This window comes from Lipotes vexillifer, unplaced genomic scaffold, assembly GCF_000442215.2.
Source record: "Lipotes vexillifer unplaced genomic scaffold, Lipotes_vexillifer_v1.1 scaffold117, whole genome shotgun sequence".
NCBI classification, from domain to species: domain Eukaryota; kingdom Metazoa; phylum Chordata; class Mammalia; order Artiodactyla; family Lipotidae; genus Lipotes; species Lipotes vexillifer.
Window position 1 is genome coordinate 833,861 of NW_006785593.1, and position 14,775 is coordinate 848,635.

Consider the following 14,775-nt stretch of genomic DNA (forward strand, 5'->3'; position numbering starts at 1 on the left):
TCAGCAGGTGATCATGGCTTTGATCTAGGAAGAGTAACAACACAACGAAGAGAGGTAAAGCTAAAAGTTCAACTTAGGTTACCCACGTTCCTATAAATAATTGAAAGTGCGTCAGAGGGAATTTTAATGACTATATTTGACTTGTTTTCTCCACAGAATAATCAAACATGCTTACTAAAAAATTCCACATAAATAAACTCTTGATGATTTCCTTAAAAATTAATTTATTAGAGGCCAAGCAGGTTTAAGTGATTGGGGTACTTTGTGGAACACTCAAAATATGTGCAAAATTATATTCAATGCAACTGGAGGAAAACTATTTTAATACCTACAGATGTTGACACCATAAAATGATGTGTGATCTGATAACTAGCATCAGACAGCTTTGCATTATCCCTCCTGCCAACTGCATCCAACAAAACAGGACCCATGTGAAATGATGTGTGCAATGGGTCCCTGTGGTAATTAGCTAGAAATTACTACATCCTGGTCAGTGATATTTAAAATTGCTTCTAACATTGTGTAAGAGTGAAGAGCAACATAATAATGATCATTTAATATAAACTTTGAAAAAATTTAAACAGATCATGGGCACAAAAATAAAGAGAATTTCAGGATTAGCAGCTGTCCCACTCCTAGCCTTGTGGCCAGCCTTTCAGATCTGTTGTAAAACTCGGAGGGCTCTGGTACCCTGAAGACTTCATTTTTAGACTTTATTGAGTAGTCAAATAGATACTGTGCCTTCTAGACTTAGGCAGAAGAGAAAAGTGGCGAGGCCTTAGCATATTTCTGTTTATGACATATTGACACACAATTTCTCCAAATCACCCCAACCTACAGCTCAGGCCAATTATAAGTAATGTGGTCCTGTCTATTTATGAAAAACTTAACTTGATGTTTCTAGGAGAATTAGATAGAAGTGAGCTCCTTTAGGGTATGAGCTATGATTTGTTTAAACTGTCCCTTTCCCAGTGCCGAGCACATGGCACGTGGTTAATAATTCTTTTTTGGCAGTCTGATTGAAGCCTTTAAAGTGGTATTCTTAAAATACTGTTTGCCTGTAGAGACAGGTTCAATAATGGTGAGCAGTCAATCTCCTTGCCTTTGTTATAGAAGGTAATTAGGGTCAACTGCAGGGCTCCTCACAGATCCTCAATTCAGAGACAAGCCTTAGATAAAGTCTCTTTTCAAGAATTGGCCTCATTTGTGAAATTCCGCACATGCTATGATTTGGTAGAAGTCCATTCTATTCATATGCACCATACAGTGTATAATGTATGCAATTTAGATTTTAACGGTGCACCTAATATTTGGTTTGTATCAGTCTCCTTGAAATTGGACCAGTTTGGTTTAGGAAAATGGTTCTCAGCCAGGCATGATTTCACCCCTCAGGGGAGAGCTGGTGATGTCTGGAGACATTTTTGTTGGTCACCACTGGAGGCGGGGAGTGTGACTGGCCAGGAATGAGGCCAAACATCCTACAATAGACAGAACAGCCTCTCCAACAAAGACTTATCCAGTTTAAAATATCAACTGTTCTAAGGTTGAGAAACTCTGATTAAGACAAATTAATTTAGTGAAAAGTTTACGAAGCAGAATTTTTAAAAAAAATAAAGTTTTCTACTTTAAAATGCTGCCAGTTTGCTAGAACTCAGTTAATTCATTTAAAATTACCCGCGGCCTAAAACCTATGCCCTCTCCAAAACCAGATGAAATCGTTCTATTTTGTATACTTTCACATGGATGACCTGCAGACACCACAATTTGCTGAGTAATGGGCACCTCATTTTCTTGCCTGAAACACCTTTTTTTTTTTTTTTAATTGCCAAGTCACTGGAACACGTTTTGGACCATCACCAACTGGAACTGTACTCTTAGGCCCCGAAATGCAGTTTTCTTTACATTCGTCCATGATGCCTGTGGGCTCCCGCCTCTGACCTGATGACACCGAGTCATCCTGAGAGCTCAGCCTGAAACATCTTTTCTCCTGTATCCACAAGAGGCAGGAACCATGCCAGAAACTTAGGACTTCCTTGGTAATTCCCTCTCCTTTACCTCTCACATCTAGTCAACCGCCAGGTCTTGCTTATAGTACCATTACCTCCAAAATAGCTTTGAAATCTCTTCCTTTCTCTCCATCCTAATTCTTTTCTTGCAAGACGTTCATCATGTCTCTCCAAAACTAGGAGTTTCCTAGTTGATCTCCCCACGTCCAGTTTTTTCTCCACTCCTTCACATACTCCCACTCCCACATGCTGGCAGTTGCCAGACCAACTTATCTAAATGCAAAAAAAAAAAACACGTTATGTTGGCCATTTCCTACCACCTTCAAATGGTAAGTCCAGACTACTTATCATGGTTTATGGGGCACACTACGACATGGCCCCTGCCCACCCCTCCAAACCCAATCCCACCACACTTTGCCTTACTCTTTCACTACAGACATCATGCTGTTTCTTACGTTTGTGAATTATGTTGTCTCCTCTGCCTGGAGTAACCCTCCATCAACCAACACTTCTATAGATAACTACTATTTATCCTTTTAAAATTCTACTTATATATCATCTCCTCTACAAAGCCAGAAGGTGTTTTTTGTTTTTAAAAATTCTGAACTGTCCGCCAACACTGTCCACATTATCCAGTGGCAATAACTGGCTGGAACTGTATTGGGACATTTCCTCTCTAGATTGCCACAGTTCCCACTTGGTCATCTCCATTCATTTATATAATCTCCTCTTGGTCCCCACTGTAGTCAAATTTATCTCTCCTACTCTAAGGGGAGCCAAATCTACTTTTACAAAACCAAATCTATTACAGCATCATGCTCCCTTGGCTTTCAGAAGTAGAAGCTCAGTGACTGTCTAGAATCCTCAAGTTTTCTAATGTCACATTTTACTATATTTCTGAATATGTACTGACTACTGCATACGTGGTGATGAGTTCAGAACGAAAAAGCTGAGTTGAGATGCAGGTGCTGGGTGATAAGCTAGGCTCAGGTTGATTTTAGGAGATCAAATACTGTGCATACAAGCCTTGCAGAGATTTAAATTCATGCTCAGTCAAAAACATAACTGCAACATATTCAGACTTTAACTCCAGGATGTAAAGTCTCAGTGCCTTGCTTCATATTCAAAGTTACCTTCCTAAGTCTTAAGCTACGCCATCTTTGCATAGTTGTTGGTGATAACAGGCACACCTATGAATAAAAACATGACTTCTAAGAAGTGTTTAGGTGCCACTGAAGGGCTACAATGTAATTTACATTTCAGAGTAAAGTCAGCAGTAAAAAAGTTACCAACAAATGATTCTGTATCTATGACAAGACAGAGCAAACCAAGGAGGGAAGGCTTATGGTTCAATATGAGACACTTTGCAACTTCATTAAAACTGTCCACACCCCGTGGCTGAACTTAGAAACTGTGGTTCTGGCACCACAACTTCTAAGACTCTCTCACTGAATTTCCCAGAGCTGAGGCTCAGCAACTAACATTTGAGTTAAAGTTTGGGCATGTTACATGAACCTCCCAGTAATCACATGTAGCTCATGAAGTGTTATTTGATTCCCATCTGTATCAGTGTCTTTCTTTGAGTGTATAATCAGGAACAAGATCAAAATCCATTCTATAAAACTGTACAAACTCTGAGACTTAACTCGGTTTGCATTTCACTGGGTACACCTATGGAGCTGTGGTTATATTAACAACATTCCGACTTTGCTTTAGGCTGGTACCCGTAGTCTCCAGGCCAACATTTAGTAAGTTAGAAGAATGGTCCTTCTCAAGCAAGTTGGGCTTAAATCGAATCATAAAGTATAGCTTTTAGGCAACAGAAATTGGTTTCTCCAATAATGGTTAAAACAATAACTGGTAATTGGGTTTGATGAGTTTCATAAAGCATAAATGATGCCAGAACGTCACCTAGCACAGAACTTGAAGGCAAGCACTGTATTCCTTCAAGGTGAACCGCTTATTTCTCAGCCAACAGAAGGATCCTTACTCTGTTTACATTTTCTGCTTTTGTAAATTAAGACTTTGCTGCCACAAGAACTATGAAGACATCCATCTGGGGGTTTGATGAAAAGCCTGTTTAATAATAATATACAGCAATAATGCTATATTTTTGTGGAAAGATAAAGTCATATTTTTGCCAGTGCTATATTTATCAATTCTTTTACCTTCACTAGGAAAGGTAGATAGGACGCTGTCATTACATCAGTTTTACAGATGTAAGGACACCCCAAAATCCAATGACTTGCCAATAATCAACAGCACATGAGTGGGAGCTAACTGCCTCTGAAATTAGAATATTTAATGAGAGACTTTTATTGTCTCTTGAAAATAAACAGAGCAGAGGAAATGACTTAGTCTGAGCTGAAAGTTTATATCTACATGCAAGAAAATTGTAAGATAGGAAGGAGACTATTACCTGCCTTAAAGAAATTTATATTAACAGTTAATAATAATAGTTAGCAGCTATTGGGGTTTTTTAAATTATTTAATTTATTTATTTATTTATAATTTTTTGGCTGTCCTGGGTTTTCGTTGCTGCACATGGGCTTTCTCTAATTGTGGTGAGCGGGGGCTACTCTTTGTTGCTGTGCATGGGCTTCTCATTGCAGTGGCTTCTCTCGCTGCGGAGCACGGGCTCTAGGCTTCAGTAGTTGTGGCACATGGGCTTCAGTAGTTGTGGCACATGGGCTCAGTTGTGGCCTGTGGGCTCTAGAGCACAGGCTCAGTAGTTGTGGCACACGGGCTTAGGTGCTTCGCGGCATGTGGGATCTACCCGGACCAGGGCTCGAACCCGTGTTCCCTGCAGTGGCAGGCGGATTCTTAACTACTGCGCCACCAGGGAAGTCCCAGCTATTGGGTTTTTAAAAGGTATCTGCCATAGTGGCAGATACTTTCACACACTTTCTCTTATTTTAATCTTCAGATCAGCCATGTGAGAAAGATAGTATTATCTGTTTTACAGATGATGAAATAGAGTCCCCAAATTGTAAACGGTCATATTATGGTTAGACTATCCTTAAACTCCTCAGAAACTATAAGAACTTGAAATGTAATGACCTATTTGAAATGTCGAAAATATCAATTGACAATAAAGTAAAAGGTTTCTAATGTCCATTAAAAGTAGCGATAAAAAGACAGAAAACTACTTCTGAAGTTATCAGATGCCAGATCTTATTTAAGTGGTTTAAGGGTTTAGTGAGAAAATTTCAATATAGAAAAAATAATAATACTACACTAAAACAGAAAAAGTATAAGACACTTCAGTTTTTAGTGACTAGCCATAGTAGGTATCAGAAATTCTTAGCATAATACCAGATTTCAGAATTGATGGACAACATCGAGATTCCCATTGCACTTAGAATAAAATATAACCTTTTTGGTAGCACCTGTAGGAATCTGCCCTATCTGGCTCCCACCACTCTTCAGCTCATCTTATCCAACTCTCCATGACCCAGTCTCTCTGCTCTTTTTTCAGCCAATCCTGAGACAGGCTGGGACCTGAGACTGGGACCCTTTGCTGCAGGGCTTGCACCTGGACAAACGTCTCCTCCAGCAACAAAATACAAAGAAACTATAAGGGACCAAAAATAACTGCATGCATGCACAGTTGGGGCAAATTATGGACAACAAGATAACAAAAGGACCAAATCCTATTGCTGCTTCTGAAGAGCCAGGAGCAAAAACAAGATGTTGGCGGCAAAAGCAGGGTATTGCGCATGGCCCCTGCACTCAACACCACCAAAGGGGTGGGCAAAGCACCTAAGCCATCCCTCCGGCCAGACCCCTGGACACACCCCTACTCTCACCCCATATAGGAATGAGCTCGCCCCTCCTTGGGGAGCGAGCAAGGGAACCTGTTACTTATTTTCGCTCCCCCGTGCTGCAGCAGGGGCCCGAGTAAAGCCTTGCCTGAATTTCTTGTCTGGTTTCTTATCAATTTCTTTTGATTAAGGAAGGCCAAGAACCCTGGTAGGTAACAATCCTACACTACAAGTCATGGACTTTCTTGCCTGGATACCTTCACACAAGCTCTTTCTTCTGATGATGACTGACTCGTCCTTGCCCTTAGTCTCAGCTTAAATGTCACCCCTCAAAGAGGCTATCCCTAACACTATTAAAAGGAGCTCCTCTTATTCTTTTACACGGCACCTTGTTTTCTTCTTTTTCCCCTTTAACACGCAGTGTTACATTCTGAAGTGCTGATATAAATTTGTGTGTTTTGTGTACTTCCCCTCCCCCTTTGCTTCCTTCAGCTTACATCTACAGAGCAAATAAAGAACTCAGAAACAGCTGAAAGACAGTAAGGCAGAAATGCATTTTCTTCCCCCTGTTATCCAAAGACTACATAGAGATTGGGGCCGGGGGCCGGGGGGCAGGAGGAAGAGAAGGATGAAAAGCTTCACTGATTATACAGGCAGAAGGAAAAGGAGAAAAGTATTCAAAGTGGGAGGGGAAAAAGAAAGTTGCATTGTCAGAACCAGGAGTAGGTGGAAAATACTCAGCACATACTGTCCTGAGAGTGGAAAACCAGTGTGCTCATGGTCTGTGGACAAGTGATCCCTTTCCATAGTCCTGGAAACTTGTAAGCCCTCTGAATTTAGAATAATGGTTTTCAAAGACATCAGGTCTTATTCACTGGAACCTGTAAATGTTGCCTTGTATGGAAAAAGGGTCCTTGCTGATATGATCAACTTAAGAATTTTGAGATGAGATTACCTTGACTTATGCCCTAAATGCAATCAGAAGTGTCCTTGTAAGAAAGAAGTAGAGGGAGATTCAACACAGAATCTGCAAGAAGCAAGAAACAAATTCTCCCCTAGAGCCTCTGGAGGGAGTCCAGCCCTGCTAACACCCTGGTTTGGGGTCATTCAAACTGAGTTCTGACGTCTGGCCTCCAGAAATGTGGGAGGATAAACTTCTATTGTTTAAGGCGTCAGGTTCGCGGTAATTTGTTACAGCAGCCACAGAAACTAATACACACATGGAGTAAAAATCTCATTACTCTGACCAGTGTGGAACTGAACTGAATCTCTGGGGGAATTTCCTTTATGCTGGGATAAGTGATGGCTATACCACCAGTTACATATACACGGATATGTATACAGGCATACCTTGGAGATACCGAGGGTTTGGTTCCAGACCACCACAATGAAGCAGATATCACAATAAAGTGAGTCACACGTACTTTTTGGTTTCTTAGTGTATACAAAATTATGTTTACTCTGTAATCTATGAAGTGTAAAACAGAATTATGTCTAAAAAACAATATGTATACCTTAATTTTAAAATATTGCTAAAAAATGCTAACCATCTTACATCTTACAATGCAAGGTTGCCACAAACCTTCAATTTGTAAAAAACTCAATTATCTGCAAAGCACAATGAACAAGGTATGCCTGTATGTTTATTATTATCATCATCACTACTTTTCTACTCTTTACCAGACAGAAAGTTCCATGAAGGTTATAACCCTTTCTCCTTTGTTCACATTTATACCCAGGTCTCTGCTTAGCAGCTGTCACATAATAAGTGCTTTACAAATAATTGCTGAATAAATGAAAAATACTGCTAAAATAGTACAAAATGAGAAAAACACAAACAACAAATGGTAAAAATAACTATGAAAAAGACTGTACCAGAAGAGAAGTGAATAGTCAAATACCCATTACTAGCAATCTAAATAGAGATTTAGGTCAGTCTGACCCCCTGGGTGGGAATGCTTTCCAGCATACAGAGACTTGTACTTTAATACTTGCTAAATGTGTGTGTATTCTGGCATTGATACATTTTCAGTCAATTTCATCAGCACAACCTCAGGGTATGCTCAAAGCTCAAGTTGGTCTATTAATGTCTGAGAGCTAATGTACCTGGTGCCCATTCCTGTAGGCTGAAATCGCAGGGCGGGAATGTAGCAGTTCTGGCCTGTGAGCTATTGTTACCTGCTCAGTTGGGAGAGCACAATATTCTTCTATTCTGCTTTTTAAGTGAGAAGATCTATCATGAGCCAATTCAGAAAGAAGAGGACTAGAACAGTACCTGTTCAATGTTGCAAAATATACCGGATTATGTTGCCTTGTTTGTGCCATTCCTAAAGTGACTGGGTTAAGGCAACATAATCGTACTTGTCTTGGAGCCTTCACAATTGTGAGTGGAGTGTCACATGAAATTATTCAGAGAACAAAAATTTTCAGCACTTAACTGAAATTCCAGCTTGCACTCCTATTTAATTATAACCCAAACAATCTCGCACTCAGCTGCCCAGCAAGGTAAAGAATCTGGTAACGGGCTTCCCTGGTGGCGCAGTGGTTGAGAGTCCGCCTGCCGATGCAGGGGACACGGGTTCGTGCCCTGGTCTGGGAAGATCCCACATGCCACGGAGCAACTGGGCCCGTGAGCCACAATTACTGAGCCTGCGCGTCTGGAGCCTGTGCTCCGCAGAGAACAAGAGAGGCAGCGATAGTGAGAGGCCCGCGCACCGCGATGAAGAGTGGCCCCCGCTTGCCACAACTAGAGAAAGCCCTCGCACAGAAACGAAGACCCAACACAGCCATAAATAAATAAATAAAATTAAAAAAAAAAAAGAATCTGGTAACAATTCCTTGGCAAAGAGAATCTGAGAATAGCTTTACTTGAGGCCTCCTAGCCTAGAACTCAGGGATGCTCATGCCAGGCCTCTACAGGGACCCAAAGGCTGAGGCTCTGCTTTGTCTTCCCCCTCTTTATGCCTGTATGGCTTCCCTCTAACAGCTGCGTGTACCCCCAAGAGTGAGTGTGGATCAGGGCTGTCACTGGCTGTTCAGGCCACACTCTGGCCCTGTGCTTTCTGTGCCTGACACAAGGTGGAGTGATGGGTTAGGCAGGGATGGAACCATCAAACACATTCATACCAAACTCTCTGCACCCCCTCAGGATTCTGAGCCTTTTGAATTCAAGTAAATGCCTCCTTTTCCAAAATGCTACTGTTTTTTAGGAATGGTTCTTAACTTTTTAAAGGTCAAAGCCCTTTATGAGAAACAGAAAAACAACAGACCCTCTCCCAACCAAAAATGCTTATGCAAGCCTATAAAAGTTTAAAAACAAAAAACAAAAAAAACACTTGATCATTTCTATACCATACAGGAAAATACTTATCTTTTAAGGGCTAAGATATTTATTTACCCTTAAATTAGGATGAATAAGGCCAGACTGCCCACGTTAGACTCTCCACCTCTGTCATTCAGTAGCTGTACAACCTTGGGCAAGTCATTTGATCTCGCTCTTCCTCAGTTTCCTCATTTGTAAAATAAGAGTGACAATAAGAGCACCTACCACAAAAGATCATTATGAGGAAATAATAAATTAAATGTGTAAAGTGATTACAATGGTGCCTGGAGTTAAACAAATATATATGGAGCTTTGACTATGTAGATAGGTGCTGTTCTAAGACTGAAGGCAATGAACAAAAATTACTGCTGTCAATGGGGCATGTGTTTTTAATGTAGAGCTTAAATTTTCATAGAAATCTTATAGTGTATTTCATAGTAATTAAAAATATCTTCTTATGTATATTTTCTCTTTGTTCAGATAACAGATAAGTAAGATTTAATACAGATTTCCCATCTGGGATGCTGTAGGTTCACAGAGCTCAGATTTAGACAGTTCTAATTTATGTTTCATCCTCATTCCACACCTGATAGCCTTTCTGCATAAATAATTTGGGCTGTGAGGACTCACCCTTAACTTGGCATAGGTATTTATAAAATGGGAGAAAAGCCAGATTGCAGGAAAACAATTTATGCTGTTCCATCCCTCAAGTTTTACTCATTCATCTGTTATGCTTAAAAATCAATTAGCACTGTTCATACACTGTATCGACAGCTTTATTTAGGATTAACTACAGAGCTGAGCAAATTTAACTGCAATTTCCCTACCAATGATGCTCTAAAATAATGCCTGGATTTCAGGAGCTAATGAAGGTCTCTTTTGACTATGACATATTTTTAAAGTTCTTATGCTTTTATTTTGTCTTTCTGCCCTGTGCCTTCCTGTCTCCACCTGTCCTCTCTCCCACCAGCACCAGGAGGATATCATATTTCAGGTTGATTCTTGGGGACTTTCTCCCTTTTAAAAAATGATTAGGAAATAATTATTGAGTCACAGGAAGTTAAAAAGAAATGTACAGGGAGGTCCTGTGCACCCTTTACCCAGCTTCCCTAAATATTAACATCTTTTAAAACAACTGTATAATACTAAAACCAGGGCATTGACATAGGCTCAATCCATGGAGCTTATTCAGATTTCATTGGGATTTACTTTTTAAGTAACCAGTTATGACATTTGGTAAGCATCGGTTATGATCACAGTAAAGGCTGAAATTCAATTCTGGTGTGTGTATTTGGTATGGGCCTGTGTGTGCACATGTGTGTGTATCCATTTGTGTGTGTGTGTGTGAGAGAGAGAGAGAGAGAGAGAGAGAGAGAACAAACTCTGACCCTACCCATTTCATGAGACTTTTGAGGAAAAAATGGGAGAATTTTAGGTAAATACTGTTCATAAACTGTAAAATGCTAGATAAATAAAAAGCATTATATTGTAGTATATGTCTAATGCTCTGTTCAAGAAAAAATGTCTCATTAGTAGGGTACACAGAGGGTAGGTAGAGCCTACTTACCTGTATAAGGAGGGTGTGTGTGTGTGTGTGTGTGTGTGTGTGTGTGTGTGTGTGTGTGTGTGTGTGTGTGTGTGGGGGTATTTAGGAGTCTCAGCAAAATCCCATCTGAAAACACAGTCACACAGTTAGAAGGGACCTTGGGACCAACTGTTCCAGCCCTCTACATTGTACATATATTTTGAAATAACTCTTGCTGGTTAGTCTTCTAATCTCTGATTAAAACTTCAAATGATGGGCACATACTGACTTATGATTCAGTCTTTACCTATGTGTTTAAAGGTCCTTTCTTATAATAAGCTGTAATCTGCCTTCCCTGTGGCTTTTATCCACTGGTCTTGGTTCTGCCATCTGCTGCCTCACTCAATGGAGGACAAGTGAAGGCAGCCATCATTCCCCTGAGTCTCTTCTCTACCCTAAACAAGGCAAGTCCTTCTTCCCATACAAGACTGCTTGACTCTGGATGAACTTATTGTTCCTTCCAAGGATGGAACCACGATCAAAGTACAGTGGGGTGTGAGCTGAACAGCATATTCAGAGCTGGACCAGTCTCCTCCTCTGTCTGTACATGATATTTGTATTAATGGCCCCTATGATTACATTAACATATTTTTGTGCTTTTCTTTTTTTCCCCTCAACTTGCTTCATTTTTCTCTTGAAATCAATTGAAATCCCCTGGGCTTTTTGTTTTTTGGTTTTTTTTTTTTCTGGTTTTGTTATTTAGCCATTCCTTCCTGATTCTGCACATAGGTAGCTAGTTTTCTGGGCAAATGAGCAGGACTTCATGTAGATTCTTATTAAATTAGGCCTATTGTACCATTCTATTGATATTTTTTGTATCCAGACTCAATCACTAAATGTATTTACTGTCCCTGCTGGCTGCATGTTGGCTGTAACCTTTATATACAGCCTTTTAGGCCCTTCTCAAAATTGCTGATGAAACACTTTGGTATAAAAGGGCAAAAAGGAGATCATTAGAAAGCTATAAATTCTAACTATAACACTGTGACCTCCTGTTACCGTTAAACTTTAATTGAGCATTCAGCTCTAAGTTTTTACTGAGGATTGACCTAAGAAGTAGCCATGCGCAAAAAGCCTCTGCATTTTCTATAAAATTTTATTAGGTGATTCAATATCTCATTTGTAAAAATCCCATGGGAAATTTCTCCTGGAACTCAGGGATAGAAAAAATTCCCTACCAATGATAGCTGAGCTGGTATAAGTTTCCTTCTGCTTTGATTTCTAAGAGGACAAGAGAAAAAAAGGTACTTGCTCTACTGCTGTGTCTTTTCTTTATTTCTATTTATTGATTTTCTTCCTTTCTATCCCACTTCATTACCTAACATGCCACGTTAATAATTCTGTATTAACATATTTTACTTTTTATCAGGTATCATGATATATCCTTTCTAAAAGCAGGTAGGGCATAAAAACAAACGCATAATTAAGACACCTTTTCATGTCTTTTCAGACGTTTAAAGGTCCATGCAACAATTTCTTTACTTTTCAAGTAGGACACTAGGAAATTTTCCCCAGAGCACTTGTACTGTAGTAGTAAGGTTTGCTTCAGCCCTTCAAATCACTTCCTTCCAAAATTTGTTCTCAGTTTAGAATGGCATGTTCTGAAAATCTTCCATATTAATTTCCCCAAATGGTACTTTATTTTAAAGTGTAAATTTGATCATTTGCTAACATTTTCTCTTTTTTGGCCCTTCCATTACAGAATTTTTTTTTTCATTAAATACTGCTATCTGCCTGGAATTATTTATCCTGAAAAGACTTGTGGATTCAATGTTAGGAGCCCAGGGTTGTTGCCTTGGATTAACTACTTTGTGTGACTATTGGAAACCCACTGGGTCATGAAATTTCTCATTTACAGAAGGAAAACTACCTTTTGATGAATATCTGATAAATATTAGTACTGTTAAAATGTATATAACTTACTTTTAAGTACTTTAAAATAGGTAGTTTATAATGTATAGGTTGATTATATAGATGTACAATGTTTTAAACTCCAAACTTAGAAGCTTAAAGCAGTCTAGGTGGTCAGCAAACATTATAGAGCGTTACCAAGGCAACATTCTAGAGGTTGGTCACTACAAAAGCATTTGTTATACCCATCTTGATGCTTTGTTTTATTAGCAACATATGTCAGAAATGGATTTCCACTGGCACAATTAGTGACTTATTAACTAGCATTATAAATGGAACTTAATCGACAAAATTAAAGGTTTTAAATATAAGTGGAATACTAAAGATTTTGGAGATGTCTCCCACCTTTGCATGACCAGGTTACAAAACTCTTAAGGAGGCCCACAGCCTGTACCAAAGGATCAGTGGCCTAAGTTGAACACTAAAGCTTCTTATTTCCAACTGTCAGTCTAGTAGAATTTCTGGTTGTTTGATGCTGAATACAAAGATAACAAAATCCTGGCTCTGGAACGTTGTTTCATCTGCCTCAAGTAAACCTTTTTTTCAAGGTAATGACTGGAATATCTGAATGGGCAGAGAACTAGGATATCATCAAAGTTACGGTAGAGGTTGTATGAGTCTATTAATGCCTATTTGCTAGTAAATGTTTGCTAAAATATGCCTATATGTGTAGCAGAATTTGCTTTAAAACTTATAGCTGGCAATAGCAATATCATATGGGGACTGCTAACCCTTTTCAACATTCTGCAGTAACCACACTTACCTATCAAAGGTGTGTATAACCAAATTATCACAGGATAGCTCTCAACAGACATTTTGCCTCATTTTAATTTTCATCAGAGCCCTTCAAATTAGTCACTACTCCCCTTACTCAGATTAGAAAATTCAAGTTTAGGGGATATTAATCCATAAAAATATGGATATTGAGTGGTAGAGCCTGATGTGTCTGATTTCATTGCTCCAACTGCTCCCACAGACTCCCAGATAAAGTCACATGGTCATTGCAAGGAATGGATGAGTGGTTATGAAATGGCAGCAGCTGGGTTCCCTGCAAATGTATGGGTTAAACAAAGGCTATTTAGCCCTTTTGACAGTTAGCTTAAAGTCAACTCACATTAAATTGATTTGACATATATTTACTGTTCCTTTATATATAGAGACACTTACTATTAATATAGTTTTGGTTCTTTTTTTGTACTTCTCATGTTTTAAAATCTATACTCTCTTTTGATCTACCCAATATATTCATAGAAATTGTAATTTCATACACTGAGGCACAGATTACTCTGTGACATAATTGCATGACCTAGCTCTAGAGCCCTCTCCTAGAAAGCTTGACTATAAAATTGTCAGTTGAAACATGCTTTGAAAAGTCATAGTTATCTAAAGGTCAATAAAAAGCTCATCTCAAAGCATTGTTGCATAGAAAAAAGTAAATGAAATGGTAATTTTAGAATTGGAATGCTTAAGGGAAATAAAATATTCATGGACTGATGATTTTGATGTACAGCAGAGATCAGTGGAGTTGAATGAATGATTTTGGGTCCTATAAAGCTACTAATCAGGCTAAAAAAAAATGCAAGATATAAATAGAAGAATTTACTCCATAGTTACCAACAAAATATCACATTCCAAATTCATTTATTTTGGATATTATGTCCTTAACAGAAATCATTATGGCCACAAATAACCCAAATCTAATTTATTTTTTAAAATCTTAAGTTCTTAGAAGACAGGTGAACAGAAAAGTAAGCTTTGATACGTTCCTATCTATACTTCTGAAATTTATGCTTTTAGGTTAATTATTTTTTACTTAAGTAGAGGTTATGGGGAAAAATTATTCATTTCACATGAAGCCATTTCATTAACAACTCGTTGTTACATGTAGAGGTAAAGGCATCCAAAGAATATGAGGTTATGAAAAAAATGTATATTCTTAGTTTTAACTTCACGTGAAAACTAAAATAAATATGATGAATAGATAATATAATCAAACTTTTCCAGGAAAGAGGCTGATATATTTTTGTTATACTATAGCTGTATACCTGGCTTACAGAATTATCTGTGCATTAGCCTTTCCCATGTGTGTTATTATTACACATATTAAAATTATTCTTCCTCTTTAATGAGAATGAAAAATATATAGAGTGAGAAGTTTTAGCTTTATTTTTTAAATGTGTATATTTG

General features: G+C 38.6%; 1 protein-coding gene across 1 annotated transcript in view; it reads right to left on the reverse strand.

Annotated features, from left to right (window-relative positions):
• The window catches only part of LIN7A (lin-7 cell polarity scaffold A), a 135,670-nt gene that overhangs the window by 22,973 nt on the left and 97,922 nt on the right, over positions 1-14,775 (reverse strand). The gene's annotated exons all lie outside the window — the stretch shown is intronic.